At 67.5% G+C, this 7,500-nt stretch overlaps 3 non-coding genes across 3 annotated transcripts; all 3 read right to left on the bottom strand.

Annotated features, from left to right (window-relative positions):
- Window positions 1-1,490: 1,490 nt before the first annotated feature.
- Window positions 1,491-1,609, bottom strand: LOC132512246 (5S ribosomal RNA). The gene has a single exon (XR_009537980.1). It is a non-coding gene; the product is annotated as a 5S ribosomal RNA (ribosomal RNA).
- A 952-nt stretch (window positions 1,610-2,561) lies between these two features.
- On the bottom strand, window positions 2,562-2,680 carry LOC132512244 (5S ribosomal RNA). The gene has a single exon (XR_009537978.1). It is a non-coding gene; the product is annotated as a 5S ribosomal RNA (ribosomal RNA).
- Window positions 2,681-5,397: 2,717 nt separating this feature from the next.
- Window positions 5,398-5,516, bottom strand: LOC132512359 (5S ribosomal RNA). Its single transcript, XR_009538095.1, has one exon. It is a non-coding gene; the product is annotated as a 5S ribosomal RNA (ribosomal RNA).
- Between the last annotated feature and the right edge of the window lie 1,984 nt (window positions 5,517-7,500).

Below are 7,500 nucleotides of genomic sequence, written 5' to 3'. Positions count from 1 at the left end.
GGGAGCCAGACTGGGAAAATGAACTTACCAGCAGCAAATGGGGGCAGGGGCAGGGGGCGGCAGGGCATGGAGAGAGGAATAAAGAGCGCCAGAGTCCAGGAAACATTGGTGGTCTGTGGCTTGGAAGCGCCACTCCTTCTGCCAGCCTGGGTCCCTGCGCTTGGCTTCCTGCAATAAGAAGCCAGTGTCCCCTTCTTGGCCTGAGGGTCCCTTTGGTTTAGTGGCCACAGTTCCGCCAGCAGGCCCCTCCTGGTCCTATACCATGCACTAAGTACATCTGCAGCTGCAGACTCCAAACCCCTGGTCTCTGGGCACCTCCTCTGTGTCTCAGCTGTCCCTGTCCACAGAGAGCCTCATACAAGAAGTTGCTTCCAAACTGGGAGGTTCCACATCTGGGCAGGTCCAGCTCCAGGCCCAGTGAAGGGCATGAAGAAGGCTGAGGCTCTGGACTCCAGCCAGGCCTTCAGCAGGCCTCTGAGGCCAAGGTCTTCCTAGTCTCAAGAGGGGCCAAGAGACGCAATGCGTCATTTGAACAAGTGAGTCAGCGGGCGGTGAGCGAATGAATGACCGCTCGAGGGGATGTATGCCGGCCACCGGGCCCTGTTTGACTGTCCAGCCTCAGCTTACCTGACCCTGGTTACCAGGGAATGCCACTCTGGGCCCTCCTTTTCATCCCCCTCCCTCACTGTGACCTCACCACCTGCCCCATTATGACCCAGTCTGGCTCCCAGTTAAAACTGGAGGGCAGGGGGCCCAGGCAGTCCTGGGACCAACGGCCATGGGTGAGCGAAACTACTACCGAGCCGAGCCGTTCACTGGCCCCATCCCCAGGAAATGCCAGGAGCAAGGATACTCAATTCTTCTGATCCCGGTCAGCTTCATCTTGCTCAACGTGGGGATCAACGTGGTGACTATGGTCAGGGCAGGATCTGTGCAGCGCGGTTGGGGGAGCCCTGGGGTCTTGAAGGGGCTGAGGTGGGAGGGCTGCTGGGGTGTGACCGGACAAGGGTTGGATTTCAGGGCTCACCCTGCTCCCGGCCTCCCCCCTCCCCTTCTTCCCTCAACTCTGGAGGCATCTGAAGAGATTCTTGCGGGCACTTTTCAATCGTATTTTCCACAAAGGTGAGTGGGCGCCGGCGTGGGTTCAGGGGATGTGGGCCTGTCCCCTTTCTTCTATCCCTGCCTTGATTCTCAGCCCCTCAGGAACCCAGGCCCTGACCCATCTCGCCTTTCCCCACAGACAAGCAAGCCAGCTGTGTAGGCAGCCATCGCATGTGCATGCGCTGCTCCGTGGATCCCAAGAACCTGTGCTCAAGAGTTTCTTCCCGCTTCTGCCATCGCCCAAGCTTCCTGCTCGGGCAGGCAAACCACCTTGACTACTGCCTGCAGCGGGGCTCGGCGGGGGCGGAGCCGGCTGCCCCCCACCCCCACCCCCCCCACCCCCCGCCGCGGGCGAGTGAAGGAGAAGGCGGGCGGAGCGGGAGGCAAAAAGCCTACAGCACCCGGTATTCCCAGGCGGTCTCCCATCCAAGTACTAACCAGGCCCGACCCTGCTTAGCTTCCGAGATCAGACGAGATCGGGCGCGTTCAGGGTGGTATGGCCGTAGACGGGGGCGGGGGCCGCGGGCTGCCTCTTGAGGCCCACTTTCGCTGGCGCTGGCGCCTTAACGCCAGCCCGGCGGCCGGCCCGCCCCGGCAGGGCCCCCTCGCCCGCCCAGGCAGGGGGAACGGAGGTCTCGGGTATCGGGCGGCGGCGGAGGGTTTGGCGACCACCTCCCAGCCCAGGGCGGCCGTGACCCAGCAAACCCTTCGGCGCTTGGCGCCCCGCCCAAGATCCCGCACGTCGCTCACAGGCACGTGGCCCCGGAGGCTTCAGGGCCCGGGGCCCGCGGTCCCTTGGGCCTCGGCCCTGCCCGCCCACGCGGCGCTAGGCGCAGCCCGGCCGCAGCCCGGGCCGGCCCTCCTGCCCGACAGCAGCTGGCCCGAAGCCACTGGGAGCCACCATTGAGTCGCCACGGCCCCTCAGCCCCGGCCAGGCCACCCTTGCCCCCACAGCCCCCGCCGAGCTCAGGACCCCGCCCCTGGTGGCCGGCAGGCCCGGGGAAGCGGCCCCTGCCCTCGATCCCGCTCCCGCACCCGGCCGCGGTGACACGCCAGAGGGGCGGGGTGGTGGGGGGGGGGGCTTCTGTCGGAGGGAGCTGTGGAGGGACACACCGGCACACAGGTGGCGGCGCCGGGGCTGGGCGCCGGTGGGGGCGGCCAGGTGCAGGTCGAGGGGCTCGCGGGCCGAAAGGACGGCAACTGGGCCCGCGGCGGAGTCTGAGTCCGGGCCAGCCGCCCCAGGAGCGTCTGGGGTGCGGCTGCCTTCCAGGGCCGCCTTCTGGCCGCCTGGCCGGCCGGGCCGGCGGGGAGCGCCCCCGCCGGCGCGCGCCGTGGTGGGAGGGGCCTGAGGAGGCGGGGCCTGCAGCGGGGCCCGGCGGGGGCGGTGCCCGGCGGGGGCGGTGCCGGCGGCCCCCGCCGCGGGCGAGTGAAGGAGAAGGCGGGCGGAGCGGGAGGCAAAAAGCCTACAGCACCCGGTATTCCCAGGCGGTCTCCCATCCAAGTACTAACCAGGCCCGACCCTGCTTAGCTTCCGAGATCAGACGAGATCGGGCGCGTTCAGGGTGGTATGGCCGTAGACGGGGGCGGGGGCCGCGGGCTGCCTCTTGAGGCCCACTTTCGCTGGCGCTGGCGCCTTAACGCCAGCCCGGCGGCCGGCCCGCCCCGGCAGGGCCCCCTCGCCCGCCCAGGCAGGGGGAACGGAGGTCTCGGGTATCGGGCGGCGGCGGAGGGTTTGGCGACCACCTCCCAGCCCAGGGCGGCCGTGACCCAGCAAACCTTTCGGCGCTTGGCGCCCCGCCCAAGATCCCGCACGTCGCTCACAGGCACGTGGCCCCGGAGGCTTCAGGGCCCGGGGCCCGCGGTCCCTTGGGCCTCGGCCCTGCCCGCCCACGCGGCGCTAGGCGCAGCCCGGCCGCAGCCCGGGCCGGCCCTCCTGCCCGACAGCAGCTGGCCCGAAGCCACTGGGAGCCACCATTGAGTCGCCACGGCCCCTCAGCCCCGGCCAGGCCACCCTTGCCCCCACAGCCCCCGCCGAGCTCAGGACCCCGCCCCTGGTGGCCGGCAGGCCCGGGGAAGCGGCCCCTGCCCTCGATCCCGCTCCCGCACCCGGCCGCGGTGACACGCCAGAGGGGCGGGGTGGTGTGGGGGGGGGCTTTTGTCGGAGGGAGCTGTGGAGGGACACACCGGCACACAGGTGGCGGCGCCGGGGCTGGGCGCCGGTGGGGGCGGCCAGGTGCAGGTCGAGGGGCTCGCGGGCCGAAAGGACGGCAACTGGGCCCGCGGCGGAGTCTGGGTCTGGAGGGCTCTGAGCCTCCATCCGCTCTGGTGCCTCGGGGCTACCGGCCCGAAGCCTGGTAGCGCGACACCCCACCGGCCCACAGACGTAGCCTCCCCACCTGTGCTCACAGCGAGTCCAACCGCAGCCTGCACCCCTCCACGGGACACTTGGATTACTCCCGCGATCCCCACGAGGTGCGGCACCCGGCGGCCGAATGGGCTGAGATCCTGCCCTTGCGGCGCCCTGTGGCCACCTCCGCCTCCCTCACGGTACTGGCCGAGGCCTCGGACCAGCGGGCCCCGGCTCCCAGCTCAGCGCTGCTCCTCCGCCCCTCTCACCTCCTGCCCGACGTCCAGGCTACCGAGCACCCTCCACCCCCGCCCACCTTCATGCCACTCAGCCGGAACCCGGGAGGCCATGCCAACTACCAGGTGTATGACAGTCTGGTGCTGAAGCGGCAACCGCAGGAGGGCCAAGCGCGGGCCAACTCGCTGCTACCTTCCACCTCGGCCTCCAGGCCCTCTCTGCACGGGAGCCAGACTGGGAAAATGAACTTACCAGCAGCAAATGGGGGCAGGGGCAGGGGGCGGCAGGGCATGGAGAGAGGAATAAAGAGCGCCAGAGTCCAGGAAACATTGGTGGTCTGTGGCTTGGAAGCGCCACTCCTTCTGCCAGCCTGGGTCCCTGCGCTTGGCTTCCTGCAATAAGAAGCCAGTGTCCCCTTCTTGGCCTGAGGGTCCCTTTGGTTTAGTGGCCACAGTTCCGCCAGCAGGCCCCTCCTGGTCCTATACCATGCACTAAGTACATCTGCAGCTGCAGACTCCAAACCCCTGGTCTCTGGGCACCTCCTCTGTGTCTCAGCTGTCCCTGTCCACAGAGAGCCTCATACAAGAAGTTGCTTCCAAACTGGGAGGTTCCACATCTGGGCAGGTCCAGCTCCAGGCCCAGTGAAGGGCATGAAGAAGGCTGAGGCTCTGGACTCCAGCCAGGCCTTCAGCAGGCCTCTGAGGCCAAGGTCTTCCTAGTCTCAAGAGGGGCCAAGAGACGCAATGTGTCATTTGAACAAGTGAGTCAGCGGGCGGTGAGCGAATGAATGACCGCTCGAGGGGATGTATGCCGGCCACCGGGCCCTGTTTGACTGTCCAGCCTCAGCTTACCTGACCCTGGTTACCAGGGAATGCCACTCTGGGCCCTCCTTTTCATCCCCCTCCCTCACTGTGACCTCACCACCTGCCCCATTATGACCCAGTCTGGCTCCCAGTTAAAACTGGAGGGCAGGGGGCCCAGGCAGTCCTGGGACCAACGGCCATGGGTGAGCGAAACTACTACCGAGCCGAGCCGTTCACTGGCCCCATCCCCAGGAAATGCCAGGAGCAAGGATACTCAATTCTTCTGATCCCGGTCAGCTTCATCTTGCTCAACGTGGGGATCAACGTGGTGACTATGGTCAGGGCAGGATCTGTGCAGCGCGGTTGGGGGAGCCCTGGGGTCTTGAAGGGGCTGAGGTGGGAGGGCTGCTGGGGTGTGACCGGACAAGGGTTGGATTTCAGGGCTCACCCTGCTCCCGGCCTCCCCCCTCCCCTTCTTCCCTCAACTCTGGAGGCATCTGAAGAGATTCTTGCGGGCACTTTTCAATCGTATTTTCCACAAAGGTGAGTGGGCGCCGGCGTGGGTTCAGGGGATGTGGGCCTGTCCCCTTTCTTCTATCCCTGCCTTGATTCTCAGCCCCTCAGGAACCCAGGCCCTGACCCATCTCGCCTTTCCCCACAGACAAGCAAGCCAGCTGTGTAGGCAGCCATCGCATGTGCATGCGCTGCTCCGTGGATCCCAAGAACCTGTGCTCAAGAGTTTCTTCCCGCTTCTGCCATCGCCCAAGCTTCCTGCTCGGGCAGGCAAACCACCTTGACTACTGCCTGCAGCGGGGCTCGGCGGGGGCGGAGCCGGCTGCCCCCCACCCCCACCCCCCCTCCCCCGCCGCGGGCGAGTGAAGGAGAAGGCGGGCGGAGCGGGAGGCAAAAAGCCTACAGCACCCGGTATTCCCAGGCGGTCTCCCATCCAAGTACTAACCAGGCCCGACCCTGCTTAGCTTCCGAGATCAGACGAGATCGGGCACGTTCAGGGTGGTATGGCCGTAGACGGGGGCGGGGGCCGCGGGCTGCCTCTTGAGGCCCACTTTCGCTGGCGCTGGCGCCTTAACGCCAGCCCGGCGGCCGGCCCGCCCCGGCAGGGCCCCCTCGCCCGCCCAGGCAGGGGGAACGGAGGTCTCGGGTATCGGGCGGCGGCGGAGGGTTTGGCGACCACCTCCCAGCCCAGGGCGGCCGTGACCCAGCAAACCCTTCGGCGCTTGGCGCCCCGCCCAAGATCCCGCACGTCGCTCACAGGCACGTGGCCCCGGAGGCTTCAGGGCCCGGGGCCCGCGGTCCCTTGGGCCTCGGCCCTGCCCGCCCACGCGGCGCTAGGCGCAGCCCGGCCGCAGCCCGGGCCGGCCCTCCTGCCCGACAGCAGCTGGCCCGAAGCCACTGGGAGCCACCATTGAGTCGCCACGGCCCCTCAGCCCCGGCCAGGCCACCCTTGCCCCCACAGCCCCCGCCGAGCTCAGGACCCCGCCCCTGGTGGCCGGCAGGCCCGGGGAAGCGGCCCCTGCCCTCGATCCCGCTCCCGCACCCGGCCGCGGTGACACGCCAGAGGGGCGGGGTGGTGTGGGGGGGGGCTTCTGTCGGAGGGAGCTGTGGAGGGACACACCGGCACACAGGTGGCGGCGCCGGGGCTGGGCGCCGGTGGGGGCGGCCAGGTGCAGGTCGAGGGGCTCGCGGGCCGAAAGGACGGCAACTGGGCCCGCGGCGGAGTCTGGGTCTGGAGGGCTCTGAGCCTCCATCCGCTCTGGTGCCTCGGGGCTACCGGCCCGAAGCCTGGTAGCGCGACACCCCACCGGCCCACAGACGTAGCCTCCCCACCTGTGCTCACAGCGAGTCCAACCGCAGCCTGCACCCCTCCACGGGACACTTGGATTACTCCCGCGATCCCCACGAGGTGCGGCACCCGGCGGCCGAATGGGCTGAGATCCTGCCCTTGCGGCGCCCTGTGGCCACCTCCGCCTCCCTCACGGTACTGGCCGAGGCCTCGGACCAGCGGGCCCCGGCTCCCAGCTCAGCGCTGCTCCTCCGCCCCTCTCACCTCCTGCCCGACGTCCAGGCTACCGAGCACCCTCCACCCCCGCCCACCTTCATGCCACTCAGCCGGAACCTGGGAGGCCATGCCAACTACCAGGTGTATGACAGTCTGGTGCTGAAGCGGCAACCGCAGGAGGGCCAAGCGCGGGCCAACTCGCTGCTACCTTCCACCTCGGCCTCCAGGCCCTCTCTGCACGGGAGCCAGACTGGGAAAATGAACTTACCAGCAGCAAATGGGGGCAGGGGCAGGGGGCGGCAGGGCATGGAGAGAGGAATAAAGAGCGCCAGAGTCCAGGAAACATTGGTGGTCTGTGGCTTGGAAGCGCCACTCCTTCTGCCAGCCTGGGTCCCTGCGCTTGGCTTCCTGCAATAAGAAGCCAGTGTCCCCTTCTTGGCCTGAGGGTCCCTTTGGTTTAGTGGCCACAGTTCCGCCAGCAGGCCCCTCCTGGTCCTATACCATGCACTAAGTACATCTGCAGCTGCAGACTCCAAACCCCTGGTCTCTGGGCACCTCCTCTGTGTCTCAGCTGTCCCTGTCCACAGAGAGCCTCATACAAGAAGTTGCTTCCAAACTGGGAGGTTCCACATCTGGGCAGGTCCAGCTCCAGGCCCAGTGAAGGGCATGAAGAAGGCTGAGGCTCTGGACTCCAGCCAGGCCTTCAGCAGGCCTCTGAGGCCAAGGTCTTCCTAGTCTCAAGAGGGGCCAAGAGACGCAATGCGTCATTTGAACAAGTGAGTCAGCGGGCGGTGAGCGAATGAATGACCGCTCGAGGGGATGTATGCCGGCCACCGGGCCCTGTTTGACTGTCCAGCCTCAGCTTACCTGACCCTGGTTACCAGGGAATGCCACTCTGGGCCCTCCTTTTCATCCCCCTCCCTCACTGTGACCTCACCACCTGCCCCATTATGACCCAGTCTGGCTCCCAGTTAAAACTGGAGGGCAGGGGGCCC

This window comes from Lagenorhynchus albirostris, chromosome 20, assembly GCF_949774975.1.
Source record: "Lagenorhynchus albirostris chromosome 20, mLagAlb1.1, whole genome shotgun sequence".
In the NCBI taxonomy this organism is placed as follows: Eukaryota; Metazoa; Chordata; class Mammalia; order Artiodactyla; family Delphinidae; genus Lagenorhynchus; species Lagenorhynchus albirostris.
Note: the sequence above shows the minus strand (reverse complement) of the source record. Positions and strands in the feature narration are given on the sequence as shown.